The sequence below is a fragment of the Mustela nivalis genome, assembly GCF_964662115.1.
Source record: "Mustela nivalis genome assembly, chromosome: 8".
Taxonomy (NCBI): Eukaryota; Metazoa; Chordata; class Mammalia; order Carnivora; family Mustelidae; genus Mustela; species Mustela nivalis.
The window spans coordinates 135,842,435-135,859,444 of record NC_139027.1 but is presented as its reverse complement, the minus strand read 5'-3'; the positions used below and the strand labels follow the sequence as shown (position 1 = coordinate 135,859,444).

General features: G+C 44.1%; 1 protein-coding gene and 1 long non-coding RNA gene across 5 annotated transcripts in view; one reads left to right on the top strand and one right to left on the bottom strand.

Annotated features, from left to right (window-relative positions):
• Positions 1–1,228: 1,228 nt before the first annotated feature.
• LOC309871700 lies at positions 1,229–4,901 on the bottom strand. The gene is made up of 2 exons (XR_014315450.1): positions 4,231–4,901; positions 1,229–1,851 (listed from the first exon to the last, which is right to left on the bottom strand). It is a non-coding gene; the product is annotated as an uncharacterized lncRNA (long non-coding RNA).
• ZNF217 (zinc finger protein 217) overlaps positions 4,163–17,010 on the top strand; it is a 36,908-nt gene continuing 24,060 nt past the window's right edge. Inside the window, exons 1-3 of one of the 4 annotated variants that reach the window (XM_082744957.1) lie at positions 4,163–4,204; positions 5,676–5,768; positions 14,146–14,221. The gene's annotated coding sequence lies outside the window, so the exon portion shown is untranslated. Of the gene's footprint in view, positions 4,205–5,186; positions 5,240–5,675; positions 5,769–8,131; positions 8,195–14,145; positions 14,222–17,010 lie in introns of those variants that run through there. The other 3 variants (XM_082744956.1, XM_082744960.1, XM_082744959.1) reach the window with 3 other exon arrangements.

Sequence of the window (17,010 nt, the reverse complement as noted above, 5' to 3'; positions counted from 1 at the left end):
TCACAACCCAGAGATCAAGAGTCAATTTTTCCTTTGACCGAGTCAGCCGGGTGTCCCTATAAATCATCTTTAAAAAAAAAAATTTTCTTAAAAGAAGATTATTTTAGGGGTGCCTGGGTGGCTCAGTGGTTTAAGCCTCTGTCTTTGGCTCGGGTCATGATCTCAGAGTCCTGGGATCGAGCCCCACATCAGGCTCTCTGCTCGGCAGGGAGCCTGCTTCCTCCTCTCTCTCTCTCTGCCTGCCTTTCCACCTATTTGTGATCTCTGTCTATCAAATAAATAAATAAATGAAAATCTTAAAAAAAAAAAAGATTATTTTAGAGAGAGAGAGTGTGCGCAAATGGGGGGAGGGAGAGTCATGACCCCAGGACCCAGATATCATGGCCCAGATCCAAAATCAAGAGTAGGATGTTCAGCTGACTGGGCTACCCAGGCACCCCTATAAACTTTATTTTCAAGAAAAAATATACATGACATCTTCAGGTCTCCAAAAAGACAATATCATCATCATCACAGGGCCCTTTTATGTCCCTCATAGTGTCTTCTGATACAAGAAGGGAGTAGAGAAACTGAGTCAGGGATAAGTTCCAACCACGATTTTACATGACCCAAGAATGCCAGAAGGCCATTAAATCAATTTAATTTAAGCCAGTGCCCTTGACTCTGAATTCCACTTAACATATTTGTTAAACTACATTAATTTTAAAATATATTTTTCATCGTAATTATCGTGTTAAGTGTTATAAGTACACATTACTCTCTGGGGCCAGAAGGTAAGGCTTTTTGTTCTTAAAAGAACCTGTCAGTGGTTGGTTTATCCCACTAAACAACATCAGATGTCCTCAAATGACAGAAGATGTCTTCAGAAGAAACAGAATTCCCAAGTGGGGCTTCTTGGCTCTCTCTTAAACCCCCAAGAAGGCAGGTTTGCCACTGAGGCAAACATTTGCTTTCGCTTGGGGTGTAAGACTATGGGCTTTTCTATTCCCTACTTACACTTAAGGTCCTTAACGAAAAAACAAATATAAATCTCTCAACCTCGTGGTCAAAGAGGAGATGCATTCTCTGAAAAGACATAGTTTAAGGAAGAGAAGACTGAAAGGAAAAAAATGGAATAATGCCTCATAGAACAGATTTTTAAAATCCCTCAAAGGGCAAAAACCGTGTTTCCCAAATAGTATTTTTTAAGTACCCGTCAAATCTGTCATTCACCTGCTTAGGTTTATAATTTTTTTTTTAAGATTTTATTTATTTATTTAACAGACAGCGATCACAAGTAGGCAGAGATGCAGGCAGAGAGAGAGAGGAAGGGAAGCAGGCTCCCCACTGAGCAGAGAGCCCGATGATGCGGGATTCGATCCCAGGATCCTGGGATCATGACCTGAGCCAAAAGCAGAGGCTTTAATGCACTGAGCCACCCAGGCACCCCTGCTAAGGATTATTTTACATTTCTTCAAAACCTCTAAAGTTCAAAGTAAATAATTGTTACAACAATTAAATCCAATGTTTACAAGGAGAATGTTTCCCACGAATTTGACATTTCAATTAAGATGGCAGTAGTGTTGCCCCTGCCTTTTCAAAGATGATCAAATATATCGCATTGGAAAACCGTGTAATCTTGTTTGGAAATCTTCCTCATGCTCTTGTGTCCTATATGAGCTCTGCCAGAGAACTTTAATACAAGTCAGAAAGTTAATTTAAGTCATTGGTACTAAAAAAGAAACTTCTGGCCCAGTACTTTGAATCTTTTGACTATTAATAACTGAGAGAATTGTATTTTCAAGTTGGTGAAGTATTCATTTGTTCTGCTCCCAACTGTGATCTCCGTATACACAGGGTGTCCATAAAAGTCTGGAGACAAAGAAGAAAATGCATCGTGTTATCATGGACATCATCGATCTGCAAAAATTAGAATACAATAGAGTACCAGAGAATAAAACAGGACAAGAGGGAACAAAGGAAATTGTTAAAGTGCATTAAATAAATAACATCGTGTCTGTTTCCAGGCTTGATGGAACTCCTCTGTGGGAACCTGTGGGGGTGTGTGGAGCCCATGAGTAGCTGGCTGAAAAGGGAAACTCGGCTGCAGGAAGAGCAGCTTTTCTGATGCTTCTAATTAAGGAATGTGGAACCCTTCCTTCTGAGTCAGCTGGGAGGTATGTGGACCTCTGCTGCTTGCTACTTACATGATTATTGCATGAAACTTTGGAAGTAAAACCAGAGTATCTTGCCACTTAACATTTAAGAGGCAAGAGGTGATGTGTGTGTGTGTGTGTGTGTGTGTGTGTGTGTGTGTGTGTGTGTGTGTTTAAATGGTTCCTAATCTTTAAAATGGCCCATGGCAGCTGGGCTTTTTATCAGCAGATCATATTTACAGCATAGTCTCAGATGGCAGGGTGCTAGCCCAGAGAGAGGATTTGGACCATTTATGAGCTCACGTTAAGGTTCACGGGCTTATCACGGCATTCTGGGGATTCACTACTATTACACAGCAATAAAAACATCTCTGTGGACTGTCAACTCTTCTTATTTTTAATGTCTTTTTGGTAAGATAAAGGTTAATTTGTTTTATTTCAAGGGTAATTCAAGCATGTTATAGAAAATGATCTGAGAAAAATAGGAGGTGGAAAAAGGTCATCCGTATGCCATTATCAAAAACTGCTTAATTTTTTCAATTTAAAATTTTTATTTTTTAAAGATTTTACTTATTTATTTGATAGAGAGAGAGAGACAGTAAGAGAGGGAACACAACCAGGGCGAGTGTGAGAGAGAGAAGCAGGCTTCCCACTGAGCAGGGAGCCTGATGTGGGGGGCTTGATCCCAGGTCCCTGGGATCATGACCCAAGCCAAAGGCAGATACTTAACAACTGAGCACCCACGCACCCCCTAATTAAAAAAAAATTTTTTTTTAAAGATTTTATTTATTTAGTTGACAGATAGGGATCACAAGTAGGCAGAGAGGCAGGCAGAGAGAGGAGGAAGCAAGCTCCCTGCTGAGCAGAGAGCCCAATGAGGGGCTCGATCTCAGGACTCTGGGATCATGCCCTGAGCCAAAGGCAGAGGCTTTAACCCACTGAGCCACCCAGGCACCCCAATTTAAGAATTTTTAATAAAAACTTTGCAATGTACACAAAAGTAGAGAGGATAGTAAGATGACCCCTTCCATACCCAACACCCAGTTTTGCAGTTTCCAGTGAACCACATTGTCTCAATTCTCCTGTTTTTTAAATTTGCTGAAGTCTTATACATTCTAACATGTCATTGTCCTCCTATATGTTTCAGGATCTATCTCTAAAAAGTATATACTTTTTTCCCCCCCACATACCCTGCAGTGCCTTTATCACAGTTAGGGAATTAACAGTAAGTTCCTGGTATCACGTGATACCCAGTCCATACTAAAATGTCCCTTGATAAGAAAAGCAATTTAAACAATTTTGCATATACCTGTATCTTCCCTTTTGGCTCACTAATAAAAAGATTCCTAGTTTATTAAAACTGTGATTTTGTATCTTGATTTTTTCCATCGCTGTTATAACTATTTCCCAATGGCATATTTTCAAAACTTTTAAATTTCGAAATGGGCTGTGTGTGCAAGAGCCAGAGATCACTTGGAAGATTAACTATTTCTTTATTTGTACGTTTCCCCACATACATGGAAAGAGCATGTGTGTGTTTTTCTTCCCCTTTAGAGTAAATCCCGTTGCCATAAATATCTTTGTTCCCAATACCTTTTCCTTTATTAGGGCTGTTTCCTTAGGACCGATTCCAGGAACATTACTACTTCACCCAAATGTATGAACATTTGTAAGGCCCTCAACTTGTCTCGCCGAGTTGTTTACAAAAGGACTGTACCAATTTACACTTCCACTTACAAAGGATGAGAGAGCCTCTATTAAAATGCTTAAAGGCAGTGCTTTTCCCGAGCTCTTGTAAATCACTGGCTAAGGCTGGCTTGTGTTTGTCATATAGTCACAGCCGTCGCAAAATAAATAAATACACATTTCTATAGCTGTAAAAATATGGCAAGCGCAGACTGCCAAACAACCACAGACTAACTTTGATTAAACGAGGAAACCGGTCTACTTGTTGAAAATGTGGTAATGAGATAGTTTCCACCCAGACGGGAAGCCCGGTTCTGGCGGGGGAGGGGCGCCTGCATTTCTTTTGGTCTCTGTCTGCCCACCGGGAAGGTAGAAATGACCAGGTCAGCATGCTCTCCCTTTACTTTACCTTCTTCTTCTTCTTCTTTTTTTTTTTTTTAAGGCTGAGGATCTTATTTGTTTCTATACGGCTGGGCTGATGATGCAGAAATACTGCTGAAAACTAGCAGAAACTTCTGGTGGCAAGCTCTTCCTGTCAGAGCAGCCCCAGAGCACTGGGGAACCGGGGATTAGGGGCAGAGCCATTTTCGTTTGGTCCAAATTCTACTTTGTTTCCTTGGGGACACGTTGTTCTTATTTGTTGACTCCCAATAAAACGGCTTCAGAAAGGGCTCATTTCTGTTCATAACATTCTTAGTTTCTTAAAAGAATAGAGCATGTCAGTTGCAAATCCTTGTAGAAAATTTAGTTGTATTGGTTTAGAGATATTTATGTGACAGTTTTTTTTTTTGGTTGGGCTTTTTTTTTTTTTTTTTTTTTTTTTGAGACAGGGAGAAAGAAAAACTATTTCATTACTGTCCTGTTTATGGGAGGGGAGAATAAAACAAGAAGGAAACTTGATAAGAAAACACTTAGCAAGATGGTCCTTAAAAGCCCAGAGTCTGAATCTTTAAGTCTTTCTTTCTCTCTTTCTTTCTTTCTTTTTTTTTTTTTTTTTTAAAGTTCAGGAAAAAGGTTTTATTATCCTAGTTGGCTTCTCACTGTTTTCATCCCACTCAGTGGTGCAGAAGTAGTTCCTCAAAGTGACTGGGAACAAAATAAAATCTCTTAAAATATTTTTAAGAGGACATGCAGGCTTGGTATTTGTAAAAATATGTCAACAAAATGTGCTAACCACTTTTTTTTTTTTTTTTTTTTTTTTTTAAGTTGTCAAAGAAGCCAAAGGGATTAGTTAAGCTGAAGGGCTGTTTTAGAGCAAGGGACTTTCGGAGAGAATAATGACTCAGGTCATTTTGGCTGGTGTTTACTGGGCGATCGCTGTGTGCCAGGCACCGTTTTGAGGTTTGGTTGTGATTAGCTCCTGTGACCCTCCGAATCGCCCGATGCGGTTGGGTGGCACTGTTACCCCGGTTGTACAGGTGAGGCAGGCCGGTCAAGTCCCGAGGCTGAGGTTTCCCACCGGCTGAGTCATGGAGCTGGGGTCTGGGTCCACGCAGGTCGTAAAGACCATGTTCGGCTCCGGTCGGGTTTTCTCAGAAAACGTGCGCGTTGGTTTGGGGGGCCGCCGAGCCGCAGCCCACCTGCTCAAAGTCCGCGGGGAGGTACCCGGCTCTCCATCCGCTGTACCACTGGGCACCAGGGCAGTGTCTGACCTTCAGTCGAGATTCAGGATTTCTTGGTCACTCTACACCTCTCAGGAGAGTGACCTTCTGGGTCCTGTCCAGCATTTTCCCCAAACCCCAGCATCCTGTGGGAGGCTGTGGCTGGCGAGGGTGCCCCTAGAGTCAGGAAGACCGGAGCTCAGCTCCCTCACATCCTTCCCAGTGGCCACTCACCTCTGACTCTCTCCTTCAGGTGCCTCGCTTGACCTCCAGGTCTGGAGAAGATGCCCAAGGAACTCCAAAGGGCAGGTATCTCCCAGCTGCTGTGACAGTCGCTCGGATTGAGGTATCTTTCTTCCAGGATTTCCCCTCGCTTTGTCCACGTCGGGCGGTCTTGCTGAGGATGCAGCTCTGGTTCTGGAGAGGACAGTCTTGGGTCCAGCTCCGCCGGGCTCTCTCCCTTCACGTACACATTCTTGTTTTCTTCTCTAACCCAGAATACGTACCCTGGCAAGGCCCCGCAGGGGTTGAGCACAGCACACAGACCTGATTCTGAGCGCTGGCAAGCTTCTGCGGCCGCGGGCGGTGGTCTTTCTGAGACTGGTGTGTCCTGATTTGGTGTTTACTATGTGCCACATTCTCCCCACAGCATTTTACTAGTGAGGACTAATTTATTCCTCCGAATACACCTGTCAGTGAGTACTCGTACCTCCCTCTGTAAAAGGGGGCCGGGGGCAAGAGAGCTCCAGTAGGTGGCAAAGGCAAGAGCTATGTAGCCCAGGGTCTTGGTTGGAACCTGGAATCCAGTCTCAAGGGCTCAGTCCTTTACTCAGGACCCATGTTCTCACTCGGAGATGCAGTTTCTAATCTGGACGACAGGGATGGGGGTGGGGTGGGGGAGGAATGGGGGTACCAACTCTGCCTGGTATCCAGAAAGGGTGCAAACAATGTACTCGGCCCATCATAAATACTTAATCAATGATTACTACTATTATTTTCTATTCTCCTGAGGCCAAAGTCAACCACTTACTTCAAAAAAAAGAATGGCATGAGTCAGCATGGGCCTTGGAATTCGTCCGGGCTAGAGTTCTGCTTCATTCTTATTGTAGAATCTCAAGTAAGTTAAAGAAATTAGTAAGTCAGAGAATGAGTTACCCTCTGATGGCTACGGTGTCCTCATCTGCCAGACGAATTTAAGTATACAGCTTATTAGGACAACAAGATAGCACCACGATTTGATAAGTCAGGTGTGGAATTAAGACTATGGCACATAACAGGGGCTCAATAAATTGTTTTCTTTTTCTCTTTTTGTTCCTCTTTTTCTTCTCTTCTTACTGTAACTATTATCATTGTGGTGGTGGTTGTTGTGCTAAAAATATAGACACACTTAAATGTCTGAGTGATTTCAGCAAGGGAGACTATCTGGGTGATTATTTTAGGGGGACTCTTGGTTTTATCAATTTATCGGTTTGTTATCAAGACTCTTAAGGCCTCGGACAGGTTGTTTTTCCTCTGCTCGTACTTCACCAGCTCTCAGGTTCATTCAGGGTAATTGCCAGTCTTTACAATGCCCCCAAATTGTGTGTACCTCCTCCACCCTAATTTTCTGACTTGCGTCCTCTTCTTACTCCACGCCAGCCACAACACTGCTCTGGCTTCCTCACTGTTCCTCGAACCATGGGGCACATGGCTTCAAGGTCTTTCTGTGCCAATCCCTTAGCCGGGAATGCTCTCTCCCCAGAATACCACATGGCTCCCACTGTCACCTCTTCAGATCTTTACCAGGATGTGTCCACCTGGGATTCTCCGTACCTAGCCTGTTGAACATCACTGCTGGCAACTCCCTCTAATCCCTGGCCCCTTGCCCCACCCCTCATTTTTTCTCCATAGCACTTAACGTTTTTGTTTTTGTTTTTTTTTTAAGATTTTATTTATTCATTTGGGAGAGAGAGAAACAGAAAGAGCACAAGCAGGGGGAGAGACAGAGGGAGAGAGAGAAGCAGACTCCCCGCCAAGCAGAGAGCCTGATGCAGGCCTTAAGCCCAGGACCCTGAGATCATGACTTGAGCTGAAGGCAGGCTTTTAATCATCTGAGCCACCCAGATGCCCCAACATTTAATTTGGAAAAAAAAAAAAAAAAGAATTTATTTTTAAGTAATCTGTACACCCACTGTGGGGATCGAACCTACAACCCTGAGACCAAGAGTCACAAGCTCTACCTACTGAGCCAGCCAGGTGTCCCGTGGCAATTACCACTTAATACACGACAGCATTAAGTGTGAACTCCACATGGATGGGCATTTTGATGGCTTGCTTTCCTGTGGTATTTCCAGGACCTAGAACAGTGCCTGGTATACAGTAGTTGCTTAATAAATACTTGTTGCGTGAGAGAGTAACTGAATGAGTGAATGGAGGAACCCAGGGAGCACATTTACTTAATTCAATAGAGCAGCTAAATAATGGGATACTTTTCCTGGGTGCCAGCCACTGTTGGGTGACGTGGAGGAAACTGGCCTTACCTTTCCGTGAGGAGCCTGCTGGCCATTCGGACACACACACACAGCCAGGCAGGGCTAGGCATAACCCAGCAAATGTCATAAAGGAGGCGTCGAACAGAGAGAGTGACTGAACAAAGAGCATGGTGGCATTTGAGTGGACCGCGGGGGATGGGCAGGATGGCTGCAGATTGATTGTTGGACAGATGTGGCATGTGGGTTTGGGGAGGTTCAAAATGAAGGTGGGACAGGCAGTGGGCACAGAGCAAGGAGATGGGTAAGTAGAGAACAGTTCATTAAAAAGCAGTATATGGAAATGCTAAGCATTTTACTCCCCATTTAAAAAATTTCTCAGGGTATTTAATATAGTTTGGAATTCTATGTTAATAGGCAGCTAATTTTTAGTAATACAGGCTGAATATGCTTATGTTTTACAAGTTAAAAGATTAAAATATTTAGAGCTACCAGTAAAGGGTCCTGGATCCTTACCCATATTTGAGTATTAACCAACTTTTACTCATGCATTTGCATACGTATTTTGTATCATATTAGTATCAGTAGCACAATATAATCATTCAATATTTGGATATATTGTGAAATGAACGGCCTCTGTCTTTCTTAAGGTATGTATGTAGCTTAAACATGTGTGTGTATTACATATACATATATATGCATATGTGTAGATTATGTCCATATACATATATTTCTTTTAGAAAGTGTGTTATCGTATATGTGTGTCTAAACAAAAATGGCACATCTTTTGTGGCTTTATTTACATATTTACTCCACAATGTCCTGGTGTTCTAGCCACACGAGCTTGCGACACTATTTTGACATTTTGATATCGTAGCTTAGGTGGCCATTTTCCTCCTGATGAACATGCAGGTTGGGCTTATTTTTCACTCCTATAAACAATGCTACCATGAATATCCTTGTGTAGGCTTCTTTGAGCCCCTGAGTGATTATTTCTTTAAGGTGGTTACTGTAATTATATGCTTATCTATGTTTTCTAATGTTTTAATTTGTTTAATGTCTGTTTCTCCTACGAAAACATAAACTCCACGAGGGCAGGAATCCCAATTTGTCTTGTACCTCACTCTTTAATTACTACCTAGCCAGGGCCCGAGACAAAGGAGTGGTCAGTAAATATGTATGGAATGAAGCCGGCTGAAAGGTTGGCTGGGGCCCACATGTGGCTTTGCATCCTCAGAGAGGGGAGCTGTGATTTATTTCGGTAAATTGAAGATTTTTGTACAGGGCAGGAGTAGCAGGACGATTATTTGTCGGGTTTAGGAGAAAGTCTTTTAGGCTGGGATGAAGACAGGCACTGGGCCCTGGTTACGAGGTTATTACAAAGATCAGAAGAGAACAAGAGGCAGGATGGTAGGAATCGAAAGGAGAGGGTGTGCGTTTGAGAGCTGCCAGGTGAGAGATCTGTAAGATTGTCTGATCAGCTGTGAGGGGCTGTGTAAAAAGCATGGACAGTGGAGACCCAGTTCAAGACATATTCATCTCACAAATGTTTATTACCTCCCAGCTCTGTGCAAAACAAAAACAAAAACAAAAACAAACTCTCTGTTAATTGCTGTTGGGACATAAATTTGCAGGACCTCTCTTCCCCACCTTGGAAGGAGGTTTGGATGGGGATCATGAGGGATGACGAAGGACGAGTAAGCAGGTACATCAAGAATGCCCGGGAGTGACTGAGGTGGAAGGGACTAGCCCCAGGGCAACCAAGTGAAATATTGTTGTTCCAGAATGGGGGGCGGGGAAAAGGAGAATGCTGGGTGAGGGTGTTCAACCCTGCCCCAGAGACACAGGGCTGGCTGGTAGACATTCAGGAAATAGGATGTCGAGAAATGTGCATCAGCGGAGCTTTTTGGAAGGGAGGAAATTTACATGGGTGACGGAGCTGGGCTTTGACATGGGGCTTCAAGCGGCCCACTGGCCTCAGTGCAGTCTGGAAGGTGCTGTGTGACCTTGGGTGGGCTACTTAACCATCCTGAGCCTCAGTTTCCTCTTTTTAGAGAAAAGGCAGTACAAAGTAAAGGGGTGAAGACGGGTAAGGTTATGGCGAGTCCCATGCCAGATGGGCTTATCAGTGACAACTCTCTCTGATCGTGCCCTCCACAAGGGAGAGTAAGTAGAGGACAGCAGTGGCCTCCGATTTGCCGTGTCTCCTTTGTTTAACCGGGATGAGATCTTGCGGGAGATAATCTCTCAAGGAAGAGATACTTACTCGAAGTTCAGTGGGTCGGTTTCGCTTGCATTTCTTCCCAGTGGCATCCCAGGGTCCCCGTGGCATAAAAAAAAAAAAAAAAAAATCCAAAGTCGTCAGGAGTCCCCCCCAACTCCCAAATCCTGCCTGCCACATTATCAGGGATTTTTGTTTTTATTCTAAGAGACATGGGGAGTCGTAGGCAGGGCCCTGATGTAATCAGATTTGACTTTTGAAAAGATCAGTGTGACTTTTGAGAAGATCGATGTGACAGAGATGGAACTGCCTACGTTTCTGCTGGAATGGTAGCTCTGTAAACAGAGTCCCCTCTCCATCCAGTTGGGTCCCAGGCCTGTGGCAAACAAAGCCAGCCACACGCTATTGGTTGGATGCATAGTTGGGCTCTCCATATTTAAAGCAAGACTAAAAATAGCCATTGTGTTGCTCGGAGGATATAATGAGATAATGGATGTAAAGTGCCTGGCACACAGTATCTATTTACGCATTTCTCATTCAGTCTTTAATGAGCATCTACTATATGACAGGCATGGTTCAAGGTCCTGGGGTGCACTGGTGAGGTGTAGGGGTGGGGGTTAGCCAGGTCTGCACAGTAGAGGAGGCTGCGGCTTATTGCTTGTGGACCTTGGGTGAGCTATTTAATTCCTCTTTGCCTAGGTTCTTCCTCTAACAAATGGGAGAATATAATTCCTACCTCCCAAGGTCATTAGGGAGATTTAGTGAGCTATAAAGTGAAAAGCACACATTGAGAACTCAGCCAATGTTAGCGCTTACCAGATAGCCTCTTGGCGTGCTGCGCCTGCTCTGGGCATGGGATCTTCCGGAACGATCGTGTTCTAGTCCACGTGACCCATCCCCGGCAGAGAAATGCGGGAGGCATTGCTGGGTGTGGGTTTGGACAAGTCCCTGCTTTTCATGGAATGAACAGTTTGATTCAGACCAGAAATAAATAAATAAATAAATAAAAGAAAATGACATTTTTTTTAAACCAACTACTACACAGACAACTCACTGGACCCTTCCTCTCATCCAGTGGGGAGAGATGGGAGGAAAAGGACGGATGGGAGGCCAGAGACTCTGCGGGCTCCTCCCAGAAAAATGACGAACCTCAGGTTTTGGACCCGTGTAAAATGTGTCGGGAAACTGAGGCTAGAGTTACCAGGTGGGCTTCCAAGACAGTCGCACGTAGAAGTAGAGCCCTTTGGGGAGTTGCTGCTCTGTATCTACAAGAGTCATCATTAAAAACCACCCTTTGGTTTTGAATGACACCGGGCTCCCCTGTGCTTTGACATGGACAACCTGACCATCTAATGAGGCGGCCAAGCAGAGATTATAATCCCTATTTTACAGATAAGCAAACTGAGTCAAGAGCCCAGTGCCTGGCCTCAAGACCCAAACCTCAGTTCCCTTCCCACTGGACCTCTCTGTGGCTGAGCTTTGTGTTTCACTGTTCACTTCTATATGCATCTGTTGTGAGCACAGCTACTGGTCATGGCTGTGGCCGGCCATCTGAGAGGAGATGGCCTAAGCAGTGGGAAATATGTTTTAAGAGTTCAGGGGAGAGGTCTGGGTGGAAGATAGATGTTTGGGAGTCCTAAACATCTAGATGGTCTACTGAGCCATCGGACTTGATGAAATCATCTAGGGAATGAACAGGAAAGAGAAGACAAGGCGACATCCCTGGGCCTTGGGTGCTTCAAAGTCTGGAGGACAGGGAGAGGAGAAAAACCCAGGATATGGACTGAGAAGCAGTGTCCGGTGAGGATGGGGGTGGGGAGGTGGAAATCGGTAGAACGTGGGGTCCAAAGCAAGGAAAACAACATTTCCAGATGAGGAAGGGGTCCCTTCTACGAAGTGCGGCAGGTGCAGTGAGTGACACGGGGACATGGAACTGGCCGTATGACATGTTGTCGAGACTGGACTCAACACCAGCCCTTGCCACTGTCTTTACGAGGTCCTGCCTTATTTCCTGACTCTTCTTTCACTCGCTGGACACGCCGGCCTCCTTGGCAGTTCTCTCCCCAAGCCAGCCTTTCTCCTGCCCTGAGCCTCTCCCCTTCTGCACCGCCCCCCCCCCCCCCCCCCCCCCGTATTAGTATGCTTTGCCCATAATGTCCTGGGCTTCTCTGCTCCTCAGGGAGACCTGATTTACAACCGCACACTTCTTCCCCTCTCCAGGGACCCTTATGTTGCAAATAAACTCTCTATGTGTTGTTTGTCTTCCTCTAAAGGGGCAAAGACTTTATTTTGCTTATGGCAAGCTTTGTCTCCAATGCCTAGAACAGTGCCAGGCTCTCCATATCTCACCGCAAAACTCTGGGTTTACAGCTCCGCAGTGTGCCTCATTTAATTCTTCCAGTCTTGGGGCGCCCGGGTGGCTCAGTGGGTTAAGCCTCTGCCTTCAGCTCAGGTCATGATCCCAGGGTCCTGGGATCGAGCCCCACATCGGGCTCTCTGCTCAGTGGGGAGCCTGCTTCCCCCTCTCTCTCTGCCCGCCTCTCTGCCTACTTGTCATCTCTGTCTGTCCAATAAATAAATAAAATCTTTAAAAAATAATAATTCTCCAGTCTTACAGACAAAATATTATTTACATAGATAATAATTATAGATACTACTTTTCCTAGTTTTATTGAGATACAGTTGACGTAGGACACTGTATAAGTGTAAGGCATGCAACATAATGATTTGATATGTCTGTGTTGTAAAATGATGATAAGTTTAGTTGGCATCCATCACCCCTTATAGTTACAGTTTTTTTTCCCTGTGATGAGAAGTTTTAAGGTCTTCCTCTTCCTCTCTTCTCTATTATCACCCCATTTTGTGGATGAGAAAACTGAAACCCAGAGAGATTAAGTAATATTCTAAGGCTAAGGCAGCTTTCAGAAGATGGAACTGGAGTATTTGAGGCAGGGCAGTTGGAGAGAAGACATGACTACACATTTTCAGAGGGGACCCATTCTCTCTCTCCTTTCCGAGGCAGATACTTGTGAAATTTAAACCAATTTCAGGAGGGACAGAAGCTGACATCTTGAAAGAACGGGAAGGGGGAGCCTAGCAAAGGGAGCCACAGGTCTGAAAGCTCTAGGTCAGAGGGAAGGCCTAAAGGCTGAAGCTCAGAATCCCAGGGAAGGGCTTGCCAAAACTTGAGGCTGCAGAGGCAGGGGCCAGGTCTACAGAACTGGGGAGGCAAGCTCTGGAGTTTGTTCTTTTTCCCCCTGGGGCCATAGGAAGCCATTAAGCTGGGCGGTGACAGGATCTGATTTACTCTGTAAAAAGATCTCTTGGACTTCGGGTGGAGCTTGTATTAAGGCAAACCTAGAAAGGAAGAACCTGGAAGAGAACTTAGTCCATATATTTGGAGGAGAGAATGAGAGGTCATGGTGCTGTGTTAGAGATGGAGGTAAGTGGGCAAAGTTGAAATACATTAAGCTAGAAATTGTAGGACTTGATGGATTAAAGGTGCAGGTGGGGCGATGGGGATGAAATACCATTTGACTTCTGGGTTGTGGCTTGAGTGAGTGGGTGGATGGTCGATGGATCCACTTATTGAGATGAGAACAGGAGTCAGACTTCAATAAACATGAGTTGCCTTTCCTTTCTACTGCCCCCCCCTTCTCCCAGAGCTCCCCATCTGGGATATGGGGTGTGTGCCAAAAGCTTTCCAGAGGTGCTCCAAAAGTTCTGTGACACATGTGATTTTGAAAGAAAGTTTACATTTGCAACGTGAGTGAAGCCAACCTTGGAAAACCAGCCAGAATATTGGCGGAAGACAAAAGTTGCCCTCGAAGAGGGGGAGGGCACTCGGCCACAAAAGTCGGACTTGCCGATGGGACCTATACAGTTAAAAAGGAACTACCCTCTTTGCGCATTAGCGAGGTCGATTAATTTAATCAAGTCGTGATTGTATCAAAACCTCGATTTAAATTGAGCCTTCTGCTTGGCCCCTCCCTTTTCAGTTTGCTTGTAAAAACCAGCAATCTCGTCTCTTACAGTATTGTTCTGAGCAAGGTGGACTGGCAAACTGAGGGAGACTCTCCTGGCTCCAGACCCTGCCTCCGCTTCTAAAAGGTGACTTCTGCAATTTATTTTTATCATGCAGTAGGATGATGTTTTATAGAGGGCTTAAAATTTCGAGATGACTCGAGTGGGGATCAAGAAACTTAATAGAAAAGAGAGGAGTGGAGCGTTCCCTGGAGTTGTTGGTGATCCCTACTTAATTTAGTGCATTCAGTCGTGTTAAAAGGGCTGTCCCGGTTTCCTTCTCAAATGTCCTTTGTAGTTAGCAAGAGCTGGCAGGTTTGCCTAACTTTCTCATTTTCTTTTCCTGCTGACTCCTCACTACAGTTTTTCGGGTTTTCCTGCTCTGCTCTGAACACTGGATTCTTTTAAGTCGAGTATCTATGTTGGCTCCATTTCCGCTCCAGGGGTTTATTTCCGTGCAGTTTCCAAATTGTTTCTCTGTAATAGTTCCACAGTAAAATAAATACTTGTGAAATAGGAAGATCCTATCACATTGTTCTTCTAATTAAGGCTAAGTCTCCAAAGATGATTCCAATACATGTTAAATGTAGCAAATTAGGAAGGTTTTTTTTTGTTTTGTTTTGTTTTGTTTTGTTATAATGATCTGAGAAGGCTGTGACAGGCAGCATCTGGAGAGAAAACCAGAAGTTAGCAAACGGAGAGGATTGAATCACGAGGATTGAATCAGAGATAATGGTGCGATTTTCTAAGCATACACTGGGAAATATATCTTAAGGAGGGCCGGTCTGTTTGGATAATAGTGAAAAACGAGCTGTAGCTGATGTTTGTTGCATGGAGGAGAGGTGAAGTGGGGCTTTTTCCGCCCTTTCTCTGAGTAACATGTACAGAGCATCGGTTTCCATTTGAAGGGACATCTCTGGTTCTATTCTTTCTTTGTTGCCAGTGTCTCTGCAGCACCTGACTCCTTTAGAGACAGTCTAGCTGGGGGGGGGGGGGGGGGGGGATTGGGAATGGCAAAACAGGATTATTCATGGGTGGAGCTAAGTAGATATAGACTATAATGCTTTGTTTTCAATTTTCATTTCATAGAATAATCATGAGTTCTGAGCTTTTACTACAAAACTACATGTTCCTCGTGTTCTCCCTTACTTTCGGAGTTTCCCTGTTTAATTGTTTTAACTGTGCATGGCTTCCCAAATAAATCTTAAGTAGGAGTCGTCACATACAAAGGGGAGAGTGTGTGTCTCAGGGATGCCCTGAACAGCAAATTCAGATCACTGTATGTCCATTTAAAAACACAGTATGTGTTTGCAACCCAGCACTCAGTCACTGGCAGAATTTTTGCAACCGACTTCCCAGTTTTATTGGCACGCCTCCAGGAATAAGGTTCTTTGTAATTCTTTGCTCAAACCTAAGGATCATGTATAAAACTCTCAGCAGCCAGATCAGTTAATACAATTATCTTTCAATTTTAAAAGCTACAACATAATAAGGTTTTTTTGGGGGGTGGAGGAGAGAGAAATGGTAGCTAACCACACGATGCTCTTAGGGAGAAAAGCACAACCGTTTTTTTTTTTGCTCAGAAAATAATTCAGTGGCAACAAGGTCTGAGAGCCAGAAGCCTCATTGTTCTTAGTGAAACGATTATTTGTTAAAACATTTGATTGTTTCCCTATCCCTACGGAAAACTTTGGACTTTTCTTTTTGCCCAACTTTGACACTAGAATTTTTAACTATCAGTGCTATTGTGTTTACAGCTTTCAAGGTTTCAGAGTTCAAAGGTTATCCATTAACATGTAGAGTCAGGCTACACTTAATGTTACAACTCAGCCTGGTCCCATTCCCTCATAGTATGTTTTGTAGCAATGCCCTAAGTCATTTGTTTTGATAAATTAAATCAAGTTTCTTGTTTATGAAGAATGTCTTCGGATTGTGTTTTGGGATGTGACTATAAGGGTTTAAAAAAATATATTTTAAAGAAAGATAGTCTCTTCCCTGAGAAAAGGAACCCTAATACTAGAAATAAAAATGATCAACATCAGTGTATTTGAGTGGGGGAAAAAACAAGTTCTGGCCAAAGAATTTACTTCTGGCACTGCTAATTAATTGTAAGTAATTGGTTCACTTCCTTTTTATAAAAAAGACTAACCAGACCATATGTGGGGTTAGTAGTTCTATATAAAATGACAGCAAAACATCACACTTGGCAAATTCTTCACCTCTGCTAAGAAGCTGTCTCTCAAATTCCATTTTCTATTAAGAACTGCGCTGCTCACCAGGAGAGCATTTTAAATAGCCCCACCCCCGCCCCTTTCATTAAATATATACTTTAAGTGCCTTTCTTGTATGTTTTAAGGTTTTTCCATTTTGGATACACCCATATCCCATTAAAACAAAACAAAACACTTGTTTTGTTTGTGGGGAGTTGCTTAGCGCTGTGTACATTTGCATTCGTTTGCATTTTGGGGCAGAAAACTTGGTGGTTGTGATTGTAGCTTCTAGGGCCCTCCCGGGCCTACCTAAAATGAGGGAACGCAGGCCTTCGGAACCAAGCCCCCTTTCTTTTTGTGAGCAGGCCGGAGGAGGAAAGGCGCTAGCTGCGTTGGTGGTGGGAAGGGGAGGGGGCGAGGCTAGCTGGATTCTCCCCGCTCCACCCCCCCCCCCCGTTTTTAGTTCAGTTTCATCCACGTGGATTTCTATCAAAGCCAAGTGGATTCTTGGAACCGAGGCCAAGTTTAGAAATCTCGAGTTATAAAGCGGCGCAAGTCGGGCTCTTGTAGAAAAACAACCATTATTACAGGACAGCTTCATGCAGACTCCTTAAACCATTTTAATCGTGTCATCTCCGACCGCGCTCACGCCGGACGAGACTCTCA